Here is a 25,623-nt window from a genome sequence, read left to right on the forward strand (position 1 = left end):
AACATCAAATCCAACAAACTCCCATTACAAAACATTCACGAAATCTGGGACACAATAACAAGACCAAACCTAAGAATAATAGGAGTAGAAGAAGGAGAAGTGCAGCTCAAACATCCAGAAAAATATACTTAATAAAATTAGAGAAGAATTTCCAAACCTAAAGAAAGATATACCTATGAAGGTTCAAGAAGCATACAGAACACTGAATAGACTGGATAAAAAAAATCCCCTCACCATATAATAATCAAAACACAATCCATATAGAATAAAGAAAGAATATTAAGAGCTGCAAAGGAAAAAGGCCAAGTTACATATAAAGGTAAACCTATAAGATTTACTCCTGACTTCTCTATGGAAACCATGAAAGACAGAAGGTCCTGGATAGAGGTTCTCCAGAAACTAAGAGACATTGGATGCAAGCCCAGACTATAATACCCAGCCAAGCTTTCATTCACTATAAATAGAGAAAAGAAAATTTTCCAGGATAAAAACAAATTTAAACAAAATGTAGCAACAAATCCAGCCTTTCAGAAAGTAATAGAAAGAAAATCACTAACCAAGGAGTCCAACAATGACCACAATAAATCAAACATCTAGAGACACTTCACCAGCACAACTAAAAGAAGGGAAACACAAACTCTACTACCAAAAACGTGACCGTAGTTAACAACCACTGGCCATTAATATCACTTAATGACAATGGACACAACTCACCTACAAAAAGGTACAGGCTAAGAGATTGGATGCAAAACCAGGATTCAACATTCTGCTGTTTACAAGAAACACACCTCAACCACAAAGACAGGCACCTACTCAGAGTAAAGGGATGGGAAAAGGCTTATCAAGCAAATGGACCTAAGAAACAAGCAGGTATGGCCATACTAATTTCTAACAATGTTGACTTCAAACATAAATCAATCAGAAGAGATGGAGAGGGACATTTTATACTCATAACAGGAAAAAATCATCAGGATGAAGTCTCAATCCTGAATATCTATGCCCCTAATATAAAAGCATACACTTACGTAAAAGAAACATTGCTAAAACTCAAGCCAGCCATCAAAATGCATACAATATTAGTAGGAGACTTCAACACTCCTCTCTCACCAATGGACAGGTCAATCAGACAGAAACCTAACAGAGAAATAAGAGAATTAATGGAGGTAATGAAAAAATGGACTTAACAGACATCTATAGATTAGTCCACCCAAATAGGAAAGAATATACCTTCTTCTCCGCAGCTCAAGTAACCTTCTCGAAAATTGACCACAAAGCAAACTTCCACAGTTACAAAAAATATTAGTAACCACCTGTGTCTTATCAGATCACCATGGATTAAAGTTAGAAATCAACAACAATGCTACCCCCAGAAAGCCTACAAACACATGGAAACTGAACAGTCAACTGCTAAACCACCCCTGGATCAAGGAAGAAATAAAGAAAGAAATGAAAGTCAACTTTGAATTTAATGAAAATAAAGAAACAACATACGCAAACCTATTGGACACTATGAAAGCAGTCCTGAGAGGAAAGTTCATAGCACTAAGTGCCCACTTAAAGAAAACAGAGAAAGCACACATTGGAGACTTAACAGCCCACCTGAAAGCTCTAGAAAAAAAAAAAGGAAGGAGACTCAAATAGGAGGAGCAGAAGACTGAAAATAATCAAACTGAGGGCTGAAATCAACAAAATAGAATCACAGAAAACAATCCAAAGAATCAATGAAACAAAAAGTTGGTTCCTGGAGAAAATCAACAAGATTGATAAACCCCTATCCTAACTAATCAAACGCCAGAGAGAGAATATGCAAATAATAAGATCAAAAATGAAAAGGGGGACATAACCACAGGCACAGAGGAAATTCAGAGAATCATTAGATCTTACTACAAAAGCCTGTATGCCACAAAACTGGAAAATATAAAAGAAATGGACACGTTTTTAGATAAATACCGTATACCAAAGTTAAACCAGGACCAGGTGAACAATTTAAATAGATGTGTTAGTCGCGATGAATTAGAAACTGTTATCAAAAACATCCCTACAAAAGAAAGCCCAGGACCAGATGGTTTCAATGCGGAATTCTACCAGAACTTCCAAGAAGACCTAATACCTATACTCCTTAATGTATTTCACAATATAGAAACAGAAGAGTCATTGCCAAACTCCTTTTATGAAGCTACAGTTACTCTGATACAAACACCACACAAAGACTCAAACAAGAAAGAGAATAACAGGCCAATCTCACTCATGAACATCGACACAAAAACCCTCAATTAAATACTGGCAAACAGTATCAAAGAACACATTAGAAAAATTATCCATTTAGATCAAGTAGGCTTCATCCCAGAGATGCAGGGCTGGTTCAAAATACAGAAATCTATGAATGTAATCCATCATATAAATAAGCTGAAAGAAAAAAAAAAACGTTTGATCATTTCATTAGATGGGGAAAAAGCATTTGACAAAATTCAACATACCTTTATGATAAAAGTCTTGGAGAGATTAGTGATACAAGGGACATAACTAAATATGATAAATGCTATTTACAGCAAGACGACAGCTAACATCAAATTATAGGGAGCGAAATTCAAAGCCATCCCACTAAAATCAGGAACACGACAAGGCTGTCCACTCTCTCCATAGCTCTTCAATATAGTGTTTGAAGTTCTAGCAATACCAATAAGACAACATAAGGAGATCAAGGGGATTCGAATTGGAAAGGAAGAAGTTAAACTTTCGTTATTTGCAGATGATATGATAGTGTACATAAACAACCCTAAAAACTCCACCAAAGAACTCTTACAGTTGTTAAACACCTTTAGTAATGTGGCAGGATACAAAATCAACTCCAAAATATCAGTTGCCCTCCTATACACAAAGGATATGGAAGCAGAGAGGGAAATCAGAGAAGCATCAACTTTCACGATAGCCACAAGCAGCATAAAATATCTTGGGGCAACTCTAACCAAGGAAGTGAAAGATCTATTTGACAAGAACTTTAAGGCATTGAAGAAAGAAATTGAAGAGGATACCAGAAAATTGAAGGATCTCCCTTGCTCTTGGATTGGGAGGATCAACATAGTAAAAATGGCAATTCTACCAGAGGTAATTTATGGATTCAATGCAATCCCCATCAAGGTCCCATCAAAATTCTTCACAGACCTTGAGAGGATAATAATCAACTTTATATGGAAACACAAAATACCCAAGATAGCCAAAACAATCTTATACAATAAAGGAACATGTGGAGGCATTACCATACCTGACTTCAAACTCTCTTATAGAGCTGCCATAAAGAAAACAGTGTGGTATTGGCATAAAAGCAGAGAAGTCGGCCAATGGAATCATATAGAAATGCAAATCAAAACAAATTTGAGATATCATCTTACATCTTCAGAATGGCTAAAATCAAAAACACCAATGGTAGCCTTTGCTGGAGAGGTTGTGGAGAAAGGGGTATACTCATCCATTGCTAATGAGAATGCAAAGTTGTCCAACCACTTTGGAAATCAGTGTGGCGGTTTCTCAGGAAATTCAGGATCAACCTGCCCCAGGACCCAGCAATACCACTCTTGGGGATAAACCCAAGAGAGGCCCTATCATATAACAAAAGCATTTTTTAAACTATGTTCATAGCAGCATTATTTGTAATAGCGAGAACCTGGAAACAACCTAGATATCCTTCAATGGAAGAATGGATGAAGAAAGTGTGGAATATATACACATTAGATTACTACTCAGCGGTGAAAAACAATGGCTTCTCGAATTTTGCATGCAAATAGATGGAAATAGAAAACACTATCCTAAGTGAGGTGTCCCAGACCCAAAAAGATGAACATGGAATGTACTAACTCATTATTGGTTTCTAGCCATAAATAAATGACATTGAGTCTATAATTTGTGATCCTAAAGAATCTAAATAAGAAGGTAAACCCCCAAAAATACATATAGTTATCCTCCTGGATATGGGACGTAGACAAGATTGCCGAGCAAAAATTTGGATCTTGGGGGTGGGGTTGGATAGGGGTAATGGGAGATGGGGAGAGAAATGTTAGAAGGGGAGGATGAGGAGAACTTGGGAAATTGGGATGGTTGGGATAGAGGAAGGATGGATATGGGGGCAGGGAAGCATAGATCTTAATTGAGGGATCCAGCTTAGGGTGGGCAAGAGACCTTAACCTAGAGGGGCTCCCAGGTGCCCAGGGGGATATCCTCACTTAGTGCCTTGGGCAGCTGAGGATAAGGAACCTGAATTTGCCCTATCCTATAACCACACTGATGAATATCTTGCATATCACCATAGAACCTTCATTGGGCGATGGATGGAGATAGAGACAGAGACCCATATTGTAGCACCAGAATAAGCTCCCAAGGTCCAAATGAGGAGTAGATGGAGGGGGAACATGAGCAAGGAAGTCAGGACCGTGATGGGTGTACCCACCCACTGAGACCGAGGTACTGATCTATTGGGAGCTCACCAAGGCCGGCTGGACTGGAACTGAAAATGCATGGGATAAAACTGGACTCTCTGAACAATGAGGACTGATGAGAAGCCAAAGATAATGGCACAGGGGTTTGATCCTACTTCATGTTCTGACTTTGTGGGAGCCTAGCCAGTTTGGATGCTCACCTTCCTAGACCTAGATGGAGGGGGGAGGACCTTGGACTTTCTACCTGACTGCTCTTCTGTCTGGAGAGGGAGGGGGAAAGGAGTGGGGGGAGGGGGAGTGGAGTGGGAGGAAGGGGAGGGAAATGGGAGGATGGGAGGAGGCGGAATTTTTTTCCAAGCAAAAATAAATTAAAAAAAAAAAGGAATCAGACCTTTGTCTGTTGTAGGGTTGGTGAAGATCTTCTCCCACTCAGTAGGTTGCATTTTTGTCTTAATGACAGTGTCCTTTGCTTTACAAAAGCTTCTCAGATTTAGGAGGTCCCATTTATTCAATGTTGTGGTTATTGTCTGTGATACTGGGGTTATATATAGGAAGTGGTCTCCTGTGCCCATGTGTTGTAGAGTACTTCCCACATTGTCTTTTATCAGGTTCAGTGTTTTCAGATTTATATTGAGGTCTTTTATTTATTTAGACTTGAATTTTATGCATGGTGATAGATAGGGAACTATTTTTATTCTTTTCTGGTTGCCATCCAGTTATGCCAGCACCATTTGTTGAAGATGCTTTCTTTCTTCCATTTTATACTTTTAGCTCCTTTGTCGAAAATCAGGAGTTCACAGCTTTGTGGGTTAAAATTCATCCGGGTCTTCTATTCGATTCCATTGGTCAACATCTCTGTTTTTGTGCCAATACCAAGCTGCTTTCATTACTGTAGTTCTGTAATAGAGTTTGAAGTCAGGGATGGTAATGCCTCCAGAAGATCCTTTATTGTATAGGATTATTTTGGCTATCCTGGGTTTTTTTGTTTTCCATATAAAGTTGATTATTGTTCTCTCAAGGTCTGTGGAGAATTTTGTTGGGATTTTGATGGGGATTGCAATGAATCTATAGACTGCTTTTTGTAAAATTGCCATTTTTACTATGTTGATCATCCCAATCCAAGAGCAAGGGAGATCCGTCCATTTTCTGGTATGCTCTTCAATTTCTTTCTTTAAGGATTTAAAGTTCCTATCAAATACATATTTCACTTCCTTGGTTAGAGTTACCCCATGATATTTTATGTTATTTGTGGCTATCATGAAAGGTGATGCTTCTCTGATTTCCCTCTCTGCTCCTCTATCCTTTGTGTATAGGAAGGCAACTGATTTTTTGGAGTTGATCTTGTATCCTGCCATGTTAATAAAGGTGTTTATCTGCTGTAGGAGTTCTTTGTTTGAGTTTTTAGAGTCACTTCTGTACACGATCATATCATGGCTTTTAGTTTCTCTCGACTTAATTTAATGTGAACTGTTGGCTTTCTGTATATTGCTTTTATTATATTTAGGAATGAGACTTATATCCCTAGTTCTCTAAGACCTTTATCATAAAGGGATGTTGAATTTTGTCAAATGCTTTTTCAGCATCTAAAGATATGACCATATTTTTTTTTACTTCAGTTTATTTATATGATGGATTACATTGGTAGATTTTCATATGTTGAACAAGTCCTACCTCTCTGTAATGAAGCTTACTTGATCATAATGTATAATTTTTGGATGTGTTTTTGAATTTGGTTTGCCAGTATTTTATTGATAATTTTTGCATTGATGTTCATGAGTTATATTGTTCTGTAATTTTCTTTCTTGTTTAAGTCTTTGTGTGGTTTTGGTATCAGGGTGACTGTAGCTTCATTAAAGGAGTTTGGCAATGACTCTTCTGTTTCTGTTTTGTCAAATACATTAAGGAGTATAGGTATTACGTCTTCTTGGAAGTTCTTGTAGAATTCTGCATTGAAAGCATCTGGTCCAGGGCTTCTTTGGTAGGGAGGTTTCTGATGACAACTTCCAATTCCTTGTGACTTACAGGTGTATTTAAACTGTTCATCTGGTCTTAATTTAATTTTGGTATATGGTACTTATCTTTAAAAAAAAGTTTCCATTTCTTTCACATTTTCCAATTTTGTGGCATACAGGGTTTTGTAGTAAGATCTAATGATTCTCTTAATTTCTTCTGCTTCTATGGTTATGTCCCCCTTTTCATTTCTGATCTTGTTAATTTGCATGTTCTCTCTCTGCTGTTTGATTAGTTTGGATAGGGGTTTGTCAATCTTGTTGATTTTCTCCAGAAACCATCTTTTTTTTTTTTCATTGATTCTTTGGATTGTTTTCTTTGTTTCTACTTTGTTGATTTCAGCCCTCAGTTTGATTGTTTCCAGTCTTCTGCTCCTCCTGGGTGAGTCTGCTTCTTTTTTTTATAGAGTTTTCAGCTGTGCTGTTAAGTCTCCGATGTGTGCTTTCTCCATTTTCTTTATGTGGGCACCTAGTGATATGAATTTTTCCCTTAGTGCCCCATAGGTTTGGGTATGATGTGTCTTTATTTTTCATTCAATTCAAGAAAGACTTTAATTTCTTTCTGTATTTCTTCCTTGACCCAGGGCTGGCAAGAACCAATGATTGGACCCTGCCATTGGTACTTGCATAAAGGGGAGGAATGTGGGTCCCAAGGCATCCTGGCATACATAATGGGACCCAAGGAATGTGGGGCACAAACCATTCAGCCACCACAGCAGCCAGCGTGGGAACCAGGAAAAGCCATAAACTGACACCACCAAGGAAAAGACCATTCAAAGAAAATTCCTATCAGTCTAAACATTGTAAATAGGATCACTTTCCAGCTCACATCCATTGCTTTCCACAAGGACAACACTAGACAAATGTCAGCCAGTCACGGTTCCTGAACATAATCAATCCCTGACCCCCTCCCTACCTTTGCTACTGAAAAAAATCTAACCCCAACTGAGCTCAATACTCTCCAGTCGCTCCATATTTTGGAAACCCAGATATTCCACGATTCAAACTTGTGCAAGAATAAAGACTCTTTGCTTTTAGGTACAGGACTCAGTCTCCTTTTTGATTTGGGGGAGGGTCTGTGTGATCTGAGCATAACATTAAGAACTCATAGACTTTTCATCATGTCAATCACTAAGTTCTGTAAATGTTTAGAAGGACATTGAAAAACATATTTATAAAAAAGTACTTCATTAAATTTAGAGGGTAGGCATGACTATAAACTGAAACTGTTGAAACAATGTTAGAAATTTGTTTTCCTTTTGTCAAACAAGTGATAAGTAGAGTCTGCTACACAAAAGCTCAGAAATTTGTTGTCATCAGGAGTGTGAGATTTTAAGCCAAGTATCAAAAAACTGTACAATCTTGACTTCAATGTCAACACATTTTGCAAACAGAAACTTGGTTAATAGGGGGTTCAAAAGAATTTTCCATAATATTATTTTTAAGTTCATAAGATAATCTAAGTGAAATTGTGACATTTAATAAGCAAAAGAGTAAATTGCTAAAACATAGTTAAGTATCTATTTTGATTCATTGTTGATTTCAAAAAATAATGTCAAATATATTTTTCCTCAATAAATTTATGTAATATAAAGCTAATTTTTCTCAAAAAGTATTATATAGTTTAAATGTACTTCAAAATTAAAGGATCAATATTTTATCTAATCATTATTTCCTTCACATTCCCATATAAAAAAGTAAGTTAAGCCAGGTCATTAATTCTAGCTCCAGAAGCATCAAAGTTTCAAGGCCATTGTAGTAAATTTAGTGTCATCAAATGAGTAGTTGAGAAAATGTAGATACAGAGTAAAGAAAGAAAGAAAAAAAGAAAAGAAGAAAGACTAATATATGATAGATACATAGAGAGATTCACTGATAAAATATTTACCTAGAATTTTTTTTTAATTTCTTCATATTTTATGTTCCATCCCCACCACTACTAATAAGAATAAAGAAAACAAGCAGAATTATTTGAGGAAGATAATAATTTGCTCTTAATTTCCTTTCCTATTACGATAAAATTTCCTGATGAAAACAAATTGAAGGTAAAGTCTTTAGTTGTTTCATAATTATTCTTTACGGTCCTTCATTGTGGGTACATCACAGTCTCAGAAATCTGAAGCAGCTGGCCATATTACATCAATAGTCAAAAGCAGAGAATGACAAATTAATATATGGATGAATATGATCAGCTTGCCTTGTTCTATTTATTCAGTTCATGATTCAAAACCAAGGAAATGATGAGATCCATAGCACTTAGGTCCTGCAATACAAAGTAGTTTAATTAACACAATCTTTCATTGATATGCCCTGAGGCCAGCTTCACCTGGAAAACTCATCGTTGAGACTCCATTGCTAGGTGATTTTAGATTGTGATTAATTGATAATTAACACTAGCCCTTGTATAACTTTTAGTTCCTTTCAGGAAACAAAAAAGACTACTGCCACTATCTTTTAATTATCCATCAAAGGTAAGGTTATTTCAATACACATTTAGCAATTGGAGTAATAGTATAAAATGTTATTTTTTGTTATAAAATCAAAAGCTTATGATTGGTCAGTTAAAATCATAATACTGCTAGCGTTTACTCTTCTAAGTATGTTTCCTTTGTATTGGAATGCAGAACAAGTGCAGCATTGAATGTATTACCTGTCACAACACTTTCTCCAACTGGACAAATTATACCCCTCAGTTGGGTAGTACAAATGTAATTCTGTAGCCATACATTGTTTCAAAGAACTCCTGCTGTGAAGGGATGCATTATTGATCATCTGTATCTATGTGATACTCATATTCTTCTTCCTCTACTGAAATCTCATCACAAAAAGATTGTGCCCTTTCAAAGTAAACTTTTTGCTAGATTTGATACTTCCAGGTGTACATAGGTCCATTTTAAATTAGAACCAGACCCTTTTGTAATCATCAGACTCAGATTTTATAAATATAACTTAACCATTATAGAAAGATTGTGCATATTTACAGAATATAAGAAACAATGTTGCATTTTAAAATCCACAAGCCTAAGGAAGAAGAATCTGAAGGATATTAGGTAATAGATATGCTGAAAATGTATTCTTTTATTTTTAAAACAACTTTTAAAAATACCTCTCTGTGTCTGTCTGTGTGTGTGTGTGTGTGTGTGTGTGTGTGTGTGTGGGTGTGTGTGTGTGTGTGTGTCTTTATTTCTTGTTGTGAAATTATCCTGGAATGAGAGTAAAGTATCTAAGTAATAATTTCATTTTTATTGGATCATATCTGAACTCTTAAAAATAATAGTCAGTGCTTATAAGTAATAAGATCACTGAAACCCATCATAAAGTTCTAATTTCTTAGTGTCTTAATAGCATAAATAAGTAATATAAGATAACCTTGTGTATGTTCTAGAGGAGTCCAATATTGCAAATATTTGTCAGAGTGAAAAGAATTAATAAGGAATAAAGCATCAAAATAAATCCTAAATATTTCACAAATAATTGTAAAGAACATTTTCATTTATACAGTACAGTTTCTTGATCTTTACAAATGGTTGTATAGTCTGTACAGATCTTCCTTGATTAAATGACCTGGCCCAATGTTTCATAATGTCTCAGAGAAATATTTTAACATAAAAATGTAAGAATACTCATTAATAAGAGAATATTTAAAAAAATCATGTTGTTTCTTCATAACTACTAAAAAACCTCACTATCAAAAAAGCATGTATGTTTATTTTGATAAGTAAATTTCAGTCTCCAGTTGTTTTTCCCCTTTATATTTTTTACTTTTCTGATTTTTTGAGACATACTTTCTCTGAATAACCCTGACTGTCCTAGAACTCAGTCTGTAGAGCACATTGGCCTTGAACTCAGAGATTTGCCTTCCTCTGCCTCCCAAGTGCTGGTATTAAAGTCATGTGCCTCTGCACCTGACTTACTGTTGCAATCTTAACACTAAGGGAATATGTAGTATTCTTAATCAATGAAATACTTATGTACACATATAAATCAAATGATCCAATATAAAAAAAATAAATGTTATTGATCTACAAATGGAAGTAAAGAAATTAGCAATATTTTTGTTTTATATTATAACATTTTGAAACATTGTTTTCTTATTGGCATCAATCTGATAAAAATATTAAAACATATATATCTATATATGAAGAACATTACACAATAAGAGATTAAAACATTGTTTATCATTTTAAATTTTAATGTCAGCTGACAATAACAAGCACAACATTATGAATACAAATCACCCTGTTAGTTGATGTATTAGAAAGAGCAGTGTAAAAATCCAGCATGTATGAAATGATTATATGTATGATAGTCTAGCTTGTTAAATGCTTCTATATTCTGCTTCAGATGCCTACAGACATGTTTAAAGGTAGTTGATATTACACTGCTTTTATCTACACTGTAAATCATGTTGAAATCCTGAAACCTAGAATATTAAAATGTTACCATACTTGAATATAAAATATTCAAAGACAGGACTATATTAGAATAGAGCTCTTATTGTCAAGACCAATCTAGAACTACTGATTTTTTTAGGAGTTTAAAATACAGATCAAAATGGAAAAAAGAATGTGAAAAACAAAAGAATGTGTAAGAGCAGAACTTCTGAAGAAATAGACCCTGATAAAACTTAAATTTTAAAATATAGCCAACAGAAGTAAGAAAACATATATTAATTTAGCTAGATATGATGAGTCATACTGTAGTTTCTGCATTCAGGTAACCAAGGTAGGAAGATTTATGAGTTTAATATGACAGCCTATATCAAAAAATGAAATAAAAACAAAGCCTGTGACTAGTTGTTATAGGGGTGGTCCCCAAGATCACACTCATCCTAACAAGTGTGCTGCCACTGGGCTCTACTCAAATCCCTGATTCTTGTTCTTTTTTGTTGTTGTTTTTAGATTCTGACTGATGGTTGCTAAGATAAATATATTGAACTTAATTCATTTCTTTAGCTAAAGCAGGCTCTGAACTACTGATCCTCCTATGATAGAACTATAAACAGTGCCACAGACCTAGGATTACTTGTGTGAATCATAGAAAACTTATTTTCATCTTCTAATACCTCAGATCATGCCCAGTTATTCTACTAAACCAATTCTTGGTACAATCAAAAAAGCATATTAATTTTCAAAGACAAATAGTAGGTTTATCACAATAGCATGTGAAGTAAGTGGTAATTAAGGTCACACACCAATGACATGCACATGAAATTCAAAAAAAATCTATTAGACAATTATAAGATTTTACATAAGATCAATAATAATCACCTTGTTTCATGAGGATATTTTTAGAGAGAATTATAATCAGAATAATTACTTAAATGCCCTGCTTGATTTAATAGCATTATTTTTCCTTATATATTTTTAATTGTCAATTTTTGGTCTCAGATTCCTAAGAATTTAGACACATTTGTTAATCAATAAAATAAACCCTCTGAAGCACTCAACTTCATATTTTGAGGTATGAAATCACAGAAAAGCACTGAAAACTTTACTTATCTTTCAAAGTAATTAAACAACTCTGTGCATCAGTATTCCCTTTTCAGAAAGACTAAATAAGGTGATGAAAGACTGTTATTTTATGTATATAACATTGGGAAATATTTCTTATGTTTTTTATTATAATTCTAAACAGTTTTTTTGCAAATACTTTATGTAATGAGAGACATTGAAGCATATTGATATCAGTTTCTAATGTATTTCAAATTAAAGATTAAATTATAATTCATTACTAAGCAATAGCCTTATTATATCATGCAATAAATAACATTTAAAACTCTCTTCTGAGGAAAATGATTTATATGGACTTCTCCTAGGTGAAGGGAAAAGGCATGAAGTTTTTGAGTTTGGTATGGAGATCAAGGAATAATACAAATTTATGCAAGGCAGACTGTATTTACTGTAACAGAAAGTGGAAGAAAACATTACTCCAGTCAGGAGTAACTATGAAATCATTCTTCAATGACTCCTATACCAAAACCTGTACTGGAGTAGAAGGCACCAGCTCTTCATGCTTACAAAGAGCACTATGGAAAGCAGAAACATTAAATTCCCATGCCTTTCTTTTTAATAGAAGAGATTTATACTTGTTTTCTACCCAATAAGTTGGGATTTTATATAGATAATAACCTGGTGATCTTCTACTATCTGTAGAGCCAGTAATTACTGGAAGCACCCATTCTCATGAAAGATTCATGGACTTTACAAAAGAGTCTACAATTATGCTTATTTCTGACACTTATTCTAAGCATTATTTCTCTATTAATACAGCATATTCTTATATGAGTGGTCACATTTATTTTGTCAATTACATGCTATAGCCTAGCTTTCTAGGACCACCATTCTCCTTATCATGACATATTGATTTTCTTTTTTTGTTTGTTTGTTTGTTTGTTTGTTTTTTGAGACAGGTTTTTTCTGTAGCTTTAGAGTCTGTCCTGAAACTAGCTCTTGTAGGCCAGGCTGGCCTCAAACTCAAAGAGCTCCTCCACCTTCCTCTGCCTCCCAAGTCCTGGGATTAAAAGTGTGCATCACCACCACCCAGCAGCATGTTGGCTTATTATTAATTGTGAATGCCCAGGCTTAGTTTAGGCTTATTTCTAGCTACAGTTTTAAAATTAAAATTAACCTATTTCTATTATCTATGCTTTGCCCTTGGTTTTGTTAACATCATCTACATACAATCCAGCTTTCCTGCTTCCTCTGTGTCTGTCTGTCTTTCTGGGCCAAAGTTAGCTGTCCCACCACTCCTGCTTGCTGGTTTCTCTTTTCTTTTTGTTACCAAGTCCACCTACTTCTCCTCTACCTTGGTATTGGCCATTTAGCTTTATATTAGACCAATCAGGTGCCTTAGGAATATAGGGCAAAAGAGTAACACATTTTTATACAGTTAAACAAAAGCAGCACAAACAAATATAGCATAACTTTACATAGCTAAATAATTATTCTATTTTTCAACAACATGTGCTTAGCAGAATACTTTTTATGCAGTCCTATATTAAGTTTTATTATTATAATTGCCACCAGAAAACTTTTTCTCCAATGCTTTACTGTGTTTAAGTATGTCAAAAATAAACTAATCAGAACCAACCCTTCTTGCCTCAGGTAGAACATTTCTCTGACAGCCATAGTGTTTGCAATGACTCCCTCATAGCAGGTATTTTACATTACAGAAGTTGATTTTGCAACCATTTGTGTTACACAGAACCCAACATCTAGAAGAAAGAGCAATTGATAAATACTTTTTTTTTCATTTTCTTCTGTAGCACTCATTCTTAGATGATAGAGATATTTGTCATCTTCCCATAGTTTTCTATTTTTTTCACTCTTCCATGGTATCAATTCTTTTACTATAATTGTTGAAGTAATAAGGACGGTGGCGGGGCTGCGTCCCCAACACCCCAGCCGCCTGCCCGGCTAGCTTATGCCCCAAAATAATTACACGGACACTGTATTCTTTTAAGCACTGCTTGGCCCATTCTCTTCTAGGCTAATTATCACATATTAATTTAGCCCTTTTCTAATCATCTGTGTGTAGCACCCCAAGGTGTGCTTACCGGGGAGATTCTAGCCTAGTCCATCCTGGGTCGGAGCTTCATCCCGGAAGCGGGGCATGGTGTCTCTCTCTGAGGCGTCTGCTCCCGAGAGAGTTGTGGAGTCTGTGTGCTCACTTCCTCTTCCTCCCAGCATTTTGTTCTGTTTACTCCTCCCACCTATCCTCTAACCAATAAAATGGGCCAGGGCAGTGCCTTTATTAGCCAATGACCTTCCTCCATCAAATTGTATCAGTGATAATGGGTGTTGATCCTACCATCAGGACTTCACTAAATCATATTTCTTTAAACTTTTATTTCTTTATGGATTCACATTGAAGTTAAGAATGTTAAAGTCTTATTTTGCAAAATGGTAGTACATACCATAACAGATGACTTCATATCTTTCAGAGACATCTTATCATATTCATTAAAATAAATACTAGGTAAATAATAAAAGAAAGTAGAATCACATTCATTGTCTTAGTATGCTACATCAAAAGGTGTATGACCAGTTAAAGTGAACCATTGGATCTTGAAAAATATTAATATTTAGAAGTGTCTAGTAGACCCCCAAACTTAGCTATCCTCCTGCAACTTCAGTGGAATTGTGAAACACAATGCTCTAATACTGAGGGGACTTAAGAGGTTGGCTCCCCCTTTACACAACTCCATCCACTGGACCCTGCAAAAACTACGAATACCATACCACCCCCAAACTCACCTATCCTCCTGCAAACTCAGTGGAACTCTAAAACAAAGCTTTCTCCAATACTGAGGAGAGCTAAGAGATGAGTGAGCAGCCATGGGGCAGAACGCCCCATTCACTAGGATCTCCACAGTGGGATAAAACGCCGGGCCCCTCACCTAACTCTCTAAGCTGTTTTTATCCAGCCAATAGGAAGGTTTCCTGAAGGTAGGAGCCCCCATTACTAAAGTCCATCCACTTGACTCTCCAGGCTACTAACTCCACCCAACCCCCAAACTCACATGTCCTCCTTCAACCTTGGTGGAACTCTGAAACACAGCTTGCTACAATACTGAGGGGACTAAGAGCTTGCTACAATACTGGGGGCACCAAGAGATTTATATAATACTTAGGGGATCAAGAACTTCCTATAACACTGAGGAGACCAAGAGAGGACCAAAAGAGTGAAACAGGAGAAAAGATCAAAAGAGTAGGTTTAGAGAGACTTCAGAGACTTCTTGAGACACAGACATTGACAATACATATCAGAACAAGAAAAATTCCCAAACACTCAGACAGCAACTGTAAGGACTGGACCAAGACACAAAGACACTGCTAGTCTCATTTGAAGGAAGAGATGTGTAATCATCAATGCAAGAATTCATCCAACAACCTAAAAATCAACATGATAGCACCAGAACCCAGTGGTCTCAAAACAGGAAGACTCAATCATTCCAACCCGAAAGAAACAGAAAATAATGACTTTAAACATAGCTTTATGAAAATGATGGATAATTTTAAAGAGGATATGAAAAACTATCTTAAAGAAATGGAGGAAAAGACAAACAAAATCTTGATAGAAATTAATACATCTCTCAAATAAATCCCAGAAACCAAAGAAAATCAATCAAACAGGTTAAACAATTAGTTCAAGACTTGAAGACTGAAATAGACACAATAAAGAAACACAAACTGAGGAAATTCTCTATATGAAGATTCTGGATAAACTAACAAAAGCTACAGAAAAAAAGTATAACCAACAGAATACAAGAGATAGAAGGAAAAAATTCAGGTGTTGAAGATACTGTAGAGGAAATAGACTCATTTATCAAAGAAAAATTAAATCCTGCTTCATAAGCTCCTTCTGCTCATTCAGCCAATAGTATTTAAGATACCAGCCCACTTGGGTATGATCTCTTTGGTTTGCAAAAAGCATCAGGAACCCTGGGCTTTCTCTCTTGCTTTGGAATCTGCTTCTGGCTACCAGACTCTTTTCCTGGTTGGGTAGAGGGCTGTTATCTAGGACAGTGATCTGTAAGTTTTTTCCAATTAAATAAATAACCCTTTTATTAATCATAATGCAAAACTGGTGTGGGATTGTTTTGGGACTTACTCCATTATCTGGCATCCAATATTTGGTTTTAGAAACAACCCCCAATCCCACCAAACCCCCACCTGGATGCCCTCTCTCAGCAGTGGCCTGTGCATGGAGCCAGCAGCAATTTCCACACCTCCTGGAATCCATGGGCCCAGTCTCTGCCCACCTGATTTGTGGTTTTTAAACCCCCCTTGCAGCCAGAACTTAGGCAGTGTGAGTCAGAGCACAAGCATTTGCTGAATGATGTAAACACCCTGGGGCAAGAACTCCCTGTGATGTCCCAGCTCAAATAGACAAGCTGTTTGAAATCCCCTCCACAAAGGAGTGGAGCACTGCCACAGCAGCTGTGTCACAACCCCCTGCATCAGGTGAGAGAGGAGCAGCAGGGTGGTCATGCCAAGGGTGAGCTGTGCTGTTTATCAGCCACTAGAAGCTCCCTGGGTTTTTTGTGCTCTGTGCCTGGACTCTGGGTTTTCTTCACTTGTGTACTACATCTAATCTGTCGAGTGAGATTTTAAAACAAGATTTGTCATGATACCTAGTTGCAGTGGTTCCAGTCGTGACACAGAAAGATCACCACCTGCTGATAAACAGGTAAAATGGCAGGTTTTGTTTTTAATGGAACTCTTGCTGTGGTTTTTGCTGCCACTATGAAAGAAATCACAAGATGCCTCTATGCCTATAGAAATACCTCAATTTCCTGGTTATTAGGTTTCAGTTTTCTTCTTGATATTATATCATTATGGAAATATATGGCATTAATTAATAGAATTAATACCATGCTAGGTGAAATTGACTCCATATCTAAGGGTACTAGGAACTTACCTGAGAGGGTCCAGGCGGTTGAATTTGACATTCAGAAGTTATCACAGAGCTTTGATAAAGTAACAGACAGAATATACCTCCAGGATAGCAATTTACATTATGTTCAGGAGCATTTCAAGGAGGAGATGCTATCTTTGAAAGGAAAAAATAAGACCTTGGAATCACAGGTGCAGAATGGGGACCAGAAAATTGATACTATAGTAAAATCACTAGAAACATATGCAGGTCAGGAAATTTAGGCTTTATGAGAAATTATGATTAAGAGATTTAAAATTATTGAGGAAATTATAGGAGCTGATGAACAGGGTGAGAAGATACAGCGGCAGGATACACTGTTACCAACTGCTGTTGAACTGGATTACCCAAGATTTTAGTGGCATACCCTGTAATTTACTCTGAAAAAGCATCAACGTCTAAAGGTTCAAGGGGAGCCAAAGAAGCAAGATGGACGCTGGTTGGAATGAATGACCTAAAGGGAATGAAGCAAGCCGTCATTAATTATGGCTTGCACTCTACATTTGTTAAGGAAATGATAAGAACTTGGGCTTCTAATGTCAGGGCTGCTCCCCATGATTTCTCACAGTTAGCATCCATGGTGTTAGAAGATGGACCTTTCTTGAGGTTTGTAATTTATTTCAGAGGAGAATCCAAACATATGAAACAGCAAGGGAGAGCAAAGGGTGTGAAGATTTCCCAGAATTAAATTCTTTATGTAGGAGCGTATGCTGATTTACAGGTTCAAGCTCTTTATGATGAAGAAGTATTGTCCCTATGCCATAAAACAGCATTGAATGTTTGGGATAGAATACCAGAATAGGGAAAATGATCAAGTCATATACCAGGGTTCACGTTAAGTGAAAACTGATCATTTCTCTACCAGTAACAAAAAAATGTAAATAGCTCCTTATCCAGGGGTGAAATGATGTATCTGTGTTTTATAAATTTATTTTATAACAATCTGACTTTTTATTGAAATCTTCATTTCATTTGCATAACCCTATATTTTTCTCCTCTAAATTGTTTATACAATTTTGTAATATATATATTACCTAGACATATATCACACTACAGTATTTTAATTGAGCTTTCATGAAAGGTATCCTTAATATTAAAGTATTTCTCTTTAAAATGCTCTAAAAGTTTTGAACCACATTTCTTTCAAAAATGTTTAGATAACAATAATACCAATTAAACATTTATAATATGTAGCCATTTTTACAGTTGATGAACTTCTTTCCTGCCCCTTCTCCTTTCTGCCATTGTGACTACATGGGTGCTATATTTGTACATTAGAAGTCCACAAAAACACAGTTGTAAATGTTGATTATATAACATTTACAAACAAAATTCTATCCATATTTCTGTGGTTATTCTTACTGGTATTCATTATTTTCTTGTGAGTTTTTATTATTTGTTCTTTCAAAAAATATATTAGTAACATTTTGGTATATCTTATAAGTGTTGCATGTGAGTGGCAAACTAACAACATCTTTTTTGCAGAACTTCTATAATATATTTATTTGTGTATGTATGTGTTTGCATGTGTGTGTGTGTATGAGAGAGAAAGAGACAGAGAAACAGAGAGAGAGAGACAGAGAGAAAGAGATCACATACCATAAAACACATGTAGAGATTGGAGGTTGATTTTTGTCCTTCTGGAATGTGGGTCCTAGGTATCAAAGTTCGGTTTAAGAGCAAAAGTCTTTACCTGCTGAACAATTTTGTTGGTCTTCTACTGACAACTACTAATAGATTTTTGCTTATCTTTGAATAATATGTTTTTTCCATAATTTATTCATGATTGCTCTTCTGACTATAGAAATTTTCAGTACTAATGTTATATTTGTCTTACTATTTGAATATATTCCTATGCATTCTTCTGTGTATACTATTCAGTTAGCCTAAGCTTAGTATGAGAGTGTCTGTCAGGACTCTTCCATTCTTACCTATGATTAAGAAACGGAGAGATATTGGGATAGATATATAAAAAAAGAAAAGGACATAAAAATTAAAAAAAAAATAAATTGATTAATTTGAAAAAGGACATAAAATAAAAGAAGTCTATTAATCTGGTCATTTTCTGGGAGTTTCTGAAGCTATTTAATTTTGTTTACTTTCTGAATCAAAGAGCTTCCCTGAAAAATGAATTGTTTTAGCTACCTTTAAACTGTCCAATGTCTTAATGATGGAAGATTTTGCCTCAGTAGGAATTTCTTTAATACATCCTAATTCAGAATTTTTATGACATGTCTTTTGATAGTGTAACCATGAATTTTAAGTCTTTTTAAAATAATTATAAGTAAAATTGTTTTATTTTGTTAACTTAAAAATTTGTGTGCATCTAAAGTATGGTGTCTCTTGATTGATTATTATACAATACATCTCCTTGGTTTTATATTTATATTTAAATTATTTTTTTAAATGTGATATTGTAATGATTAAAACCATAGCTTTATTTTTGGGTTTCAAATATTTCTTATTGTTCATTGCTGCTAGTGTTACTTATTTTGGTGATTTGCTTGAATCTTCAAAATTGTTCACATAGTCTATTTAAAATAACTTAGATTGATACATCATTTAATCATTTTAAAGTTTTTTTTCTATTTAATAGAGTATATCATGAATTCTTTTAAAGTAATATTCTTTAATGTGTCTCATATTATTTCTCTTTAATGATTTTAATGAAACATTATTTCATTTTATTTTAAATTTATTATTATTATTATTATTATTATTATTATTATTATTTTGCCAGTGTAAGGCCTGGAAGTCAGTAAGGAGTAAAAAACTGAGTGTTCTGTTTTTAAAGAAATTTACAAAAATAAACATAATTTTAGGCTTTCAGATATGTTGAAAATTGCCAAAAATATTTAAAATTCCTCTAACTATATTGAAGGATTTGACCAAATTCTTTCTCTGGGTAAATTGGTGCTAACATCAGTCAACTGAATGTTAAGCATTGGTGCTTAGCAGTTTTAAAATGCACTCTGAAAATAAGGTCTTATCTTGGGGCACTATATCAGAAACCAAAATAATCATACCCTTTAAAGGAGACATGTCCAGGAAGACAGCAACAGATTATATCATAACAACATTTTGGTGATTGGATGGTACTTGATGATATTATGTCTGTGAATAGGATATATTTCGTTTTTCACCAGTTGTAGTCTTCTAGAAATGATTGTAAGTGGCCATAAGGCAATTCAACATTGTTAATATTCCACAAATTTTATTCAAGTTTTTTTTTTCTGAAAGATCTCTTCAAATGTTTGGAAAAATCACTGGTTCATTTATATAGATGTAATAAAGTTAAAATTAAAAATATTTATATTGCTTACAGTGACTTATGCAGATAGAGTTAAGTTGTACCTCCTGGTTTTATCACTTGAATATCTCATGTTCAATCCAGGTAAATAAAACTTAAGATGGTGTTTTTTATTCTTTATATAGTTATTTGATATTATTTTCTAGACACTATTTCTACAATCTTTTCCCGTTAATCACTTATATCATGTAATTTTATATACTACATACTTATTTAGTCATGAAGCTAAGGATCTACCCTTTCAGTTTCACTCTATATATCTAAGAGCATTTCATGCATGAAAGAAATGTTAATCCTAATGTTGCCAGTAAATCAAGATTACTTTCATTTATTTTCTGAAGTTTTATATATGTATGCTCAGTTCATTTCATTATAATATCTCCTATCTTTGAATAAATATCACATAATTTTAAATAGACACAATAAAACAAAAATTAAGTTCAATCTCTGAGTAAAATGTACTTAACAATAACAACCTGGCAGAGTTAAGAGACATATATTGGTTACTTCCTTTAAATGAGAGATCTTTAACATGTGCTGGGCATGGCATGAAAAAGGAATTCATAAAAAAAATAGTTTAATCTAATAAAAAGTAAAATCACAAAACTGCATGCCACATCACCACAAATAGTTTTTAATTAAGTACAGGAAAGTATGTCTAGTCACACTATGGTCATCATTACTTAATGAGTTCCAGATAATAAATAATTAAAAGAAAGCACAAAACATGGAAAGAAGCAAAGTAGAGCAGATGAAGCATGAATTGTTTTCCTATGATAATAGAAGTATTCTTTATATGAGTGTAGCAGAAATACATGGCAATATGTCTGTAGAAAAATATAACATAGCAAAGAGTGAATGAAAAAACAGTGAATCTCACTTTCCATAAAACAAAATCTAATGACAAGAAAACATTCAGTAGCTCCTATGAAATAGAACAGAAAATGTGTCTTAATTATGTTAAATTAATTAAATTAATGTAATTTCACTGCGGGAAGGAATGTTACTGTACTGGATTAATAAAGGAAATAAGCATAGATCATGAAACATAAGACCAAAGGTATTGTTCTAGGGGACACATTCTAGAGAAAAGATATTTACTGTAAAGTTATAGTTTGCCACCACTATTTTTCTATACTACTATGGATAAAATAAATTTATTGAGAATGGATGATACGTGTCCCTCTGAAGTAGAGATTATAAGAATTAGGGAGATCAGTTGATATAGTCATTGTGTTTTAATAAATAAAACTTGCCTGACGTTCAATGTAAAACAGCCACATTAGTCAGCCTCACAGGTCAGGCAGTGGCTGCATGTACATACCTTTAAATCTAGCAACCACACTAGTTAACCATAAAGATTGGAGGGGGTAATGGTGGAAGGTCATTGGTTAAAAAATAAAGAAACTGCTTGGCCCTCATAGTTTAAAACATAGGTGGGAGGAGTAAACAGAACAGAATGCTGGGAGGAAGAGGAAGTGAGCTCAGAGGCAGTGCACCCCTCTCCTGGTCAGACATGATGAAGCAAGCTGCCAGGTCAGACATGCTGAATCTTTCCCAGTAAGGCTGGTGCTACACAGATTACTAAAAATGGGTTAGGCAAAATATGAGAATTAGCCCGTAAGAGGCTAGCGCTAGTGGGCCAAGCGGTGTTTAAATGAATACAGTTTGTATGTTATTATTTCGGGTTTAAAGCTAGCCAGGGGACCAGGAGCTTGGGTGCCAGGAAATTAGCCCACAGCTATTACAACAGGGGGGGTCCATTTCTTTAATCCCAGCACCAGAAAGTAATGTAAAATAGAAGGAAACAGGTCTCACTTTGTTTCATTGTGAGGATTCATGGAAGAAAATGCCATACTGCAAAATGTTAGCATATAAAATGCCTGTCAATTACTTCTTAAAACTTAGATTGTTCAAAAACTAGAATAGCCAGCAATTGTAAGAAAACCCATAAAAACAAGAAGATGAAATATTATTGAAAAGATGATTGGATGTTAGAAAAACTGAATAAATATTAATAACACAGAGACTAATACAAAAAAACCTAGGACAGCCAAAACAATCTTATACAATAAAAAAAATTCTGGAGGCATTACCATCCCTGACTTAAAACTCTATTACAGAGCTGTTGTAGTAGGAGTGGCGGGGCTGCGTCCCCGGAACCCGGCTGCCCACATGGCTAGTTTATGCCCCGAAATAATTACACGGAAACTGTATTCTTTTAAACACCACTTGGCCCATTATATCTAGCCTTTTCTTGGGTAACTCTCGCACCTGGACTAGCCCATTTATAATAATGTGTGTAGCCCACGAGGTGGCTTGCCAGAGAAGATCTTAACCCACGTCTGTCTGGAGTAGAAGAATCATGGCGACTCACTGACTCAGCTTTCTTTCTCCCAGCATTCTGTTCTGTTTACTCCACCTATCTAAATTCTACCCTATGAGAGGGCCAAGCAGTTTTCTTTATTACATAACCAATGAAAGCAACAGATAAGATACAACACCCACCTCCATCACAGAGCTACAGTATTGAAAACAGCTTGGTACTGGCATAAAAACAGAGAAGTCGACCAATCGAATCGAATAGAAGACCACAATTTTAACCCTCAATCCTATGAGCACCTGATTTTTGATAAAGGAGATAAAAGTATACAATGGAAGAAAGAAATCATCTTCAACAAATTGTGCTGGCATAACTGGATGTCAACATGTAGAAGAATGAAAATAGATTCATATCTATCACCATGCACAAAACATATGGACAAATGGAACAAAGACCACAATATCAATCTGAACATACTGAACTGATGGAGGAAGGTCATTGGTTAAATAAAAAGAAACTGTTTGGCTCTCATTGGTTAGAAGATAGTTGGGAGGAGTAAACAGAACAGAATGCTGGGAGGAAGAGGAAGTGAGCTCAGAATCCACAGCTCTCCTCTCAGGAGCAGACGCCTCAGAGAGACCATGCTCCCAGCTCCCAGGCAGACACATGTGATGAAGCTCAGACCCAGGATGGACATAGGCTAGAATCTTCCAGGTAAGCGCACCTAGGAGTGCTATGCAGATGATTAGAAATGGGCTAAATTAATATGTGAGAATTAGCCAAGAAGAGGCTAGATAGAAATGGGCTAAGCAGTGATTAAATGAATAGTGTTTGTGTGTTGTTATTTCGGGCATAAGCTAGCCAGGCAGCCGGGGTGCTGGGGATGCAGCCCCGCCGCCCTTATTACTACAAATGGTGCCCGATGTGATGGATTAAATCCACTTAAAAAACCTGAGAAGGCTTAAAAATAAGGGAGAGAGAGTTTAACACAGATTTTTCCTGTTTGTTGGTGGCATGCTGTAGAGAGATTTCCTGATTCGGCAACAGCAGCAGAAAAAATGCTGTGTCATTTTAAAGCGCAGCTTCTTGGGGCTGTGCTGCCAGCATGAACTCTGGCTTTAAAGCATTTGTGGCACTCTGCTTGCTAGAGGCAAGCAAGCACTCTCATCTAAGAGAAGCTTCCTGACTCAGCTTTAGCTGCAAAACCCTCCAGCTCATTAAGAGTTCCTGCCACGAAACACTTAAGTGGTTGACGAAAAGCTGAACGCATGCTTTTCGGTTTTCAGCCATAGCAGGAAAAAAGCTGCACCGTTTAAAAATGCCGGCTTTCTGGGCCATCCTGCCAGTGCAAACTCTGACTGTTTGAGGCAGGAGGGCTGACTGCAGAGAGAGGACTTGTGTGTTGTCTGTGGACATAATGCTACAACATACTTGTTGGCAGGAACCTTGAAATGCCGTAGAGTTGTGGCAGTAAACATGGCTACAACTGGTACCTCAGCCATGAGGCTACAAAGCTAAGGAATGGACTGGATCTACCTGGGAAAGACTCGGCTTTAGTCCTACTGATATTGCTTGGAAAATTAAAGACTCATGTGGTCAGAAAAAGAGAGATATAGAGTAAAGAGAGATTCAAAGACAAAGAAAATTTCCAAATGGATTACGGCGTGTGAAAAATATATGCAGACTAAAAGTTAAAATTCTTAACGTAAAAAAAAAAAGGAAGAGAGTTGTTGTGTGTGGTAGTACACACCTTTAATACCAATACTTGAAAGGCAGAGGGAGATTGACCTCTGTGACTTCAAGGTGTGGTAGCACACGCCTTTAATCCCAGTGCCTAGAAGGCAGAGACAAACAGTTCTCTGTGAGTTCAAGGTGTCCTAGTGTACACCTTTAATCCCAATGCCTGGGAGGCAGAGACAGGCAGATCTCAGAGAGTTCAAGGACAGCCTGGTCTACAGAGTTACTTCAGGTCAAAGATACAGAGAACCTGTCTCAAAAAGCAAAGAGTTAAAAGTAAAAATAAACAAAATAGAGGTTAAAACAAAGCTGCACAAAGATGGAAAATACACAGAGAATTTTGATACTGTATGCTATTATGCTCTCTTTAAATTATTTAAATGCTGAGGAAGGAGCAACAGATGCTAAAAGATATTTATTTATAAATGCTGCTGAACTAATCCAACATAGATATTTTGATGCCTTGAATTTTAAATTTGGACCTAAGGACATGATGCTTTGGAAAGGAGTTTCTTGTTTTGTTTTCACAGAGGATGAGACCCTGTTCATTTCTTCTATTCCAATTTGGTATAATGGACCACGCCCTCCTGAAGGGTTGGTGGGAACACCTTCAGAAAATTGCTTCGCTCAACTGCCAACTGAGATGAAACTAGCACACAGGATATAACGTGAAAGGCCTAATTAACGACACCCCCATTCAGCAGGAAGCAGTTTGGAGAGAAATAACTGGGCCCATATTCCCAAAAAATGTTTATAAATGTTCCTTTACATTTAAAGGGGGATATGATATAGGTATGAATAATTTGCATTAGTATAGATTTTGCTTTATTGATAGAGATTTACAGTCAATTTTGATATATGTATATGTATTTCTGATATTGTTAAAGGTATTGTGATTGTGTAGTTCATTATTAAAATGTAATGTATAATTAGGAAATATAGGTTGTTGATTATATTTATATATAACCTATTTATAATAGGTTGACTATTATAAATAATAGTCAAGTTTGTAGTCATGTTAGTTAATGTTTTCTAGGTCTGCGTAGATATATTTTAGATAGGCATTCTTCATATTTTTCAAAGATTATAGAATATGGCATTTTAAATATTTTAATAACTCTGGACATTTCATGATAATGAGACACTCTGCTCCTGGCAGCACCAATCTACTTCAAGAGGAAGATGGGCATCGAAGAGGCTCGTTATGGAGTTTGATAGCCATTTGGGCAAGAAACTGCTCTTGCCTGGACTATTGCATAAACTGGACACAGAGAACCCACAGAGAGAGGACTACTGAACTTGCCTAAGGTGAGATGATCTTTCGGGGTTCCTGATTCATGAAAGAGTCAGTGAGACATTCTGCAGGACACAACA

The sequence above is a fragment of the Microtus oregoni genome, unplaced genomic scaffold, assembly GCF_018167655.1.
Source record: "Microtus oregoni isolate MIOR12 unplaced genomic scaffold, Mior012 000067F_ref0000223, whole genome shotgun sequence".
NCBI lineage: Eukaryota > Metazoa > Chordata > Mammalia > Rodentia > Cricetidae > Microtus > Microtus oregoni.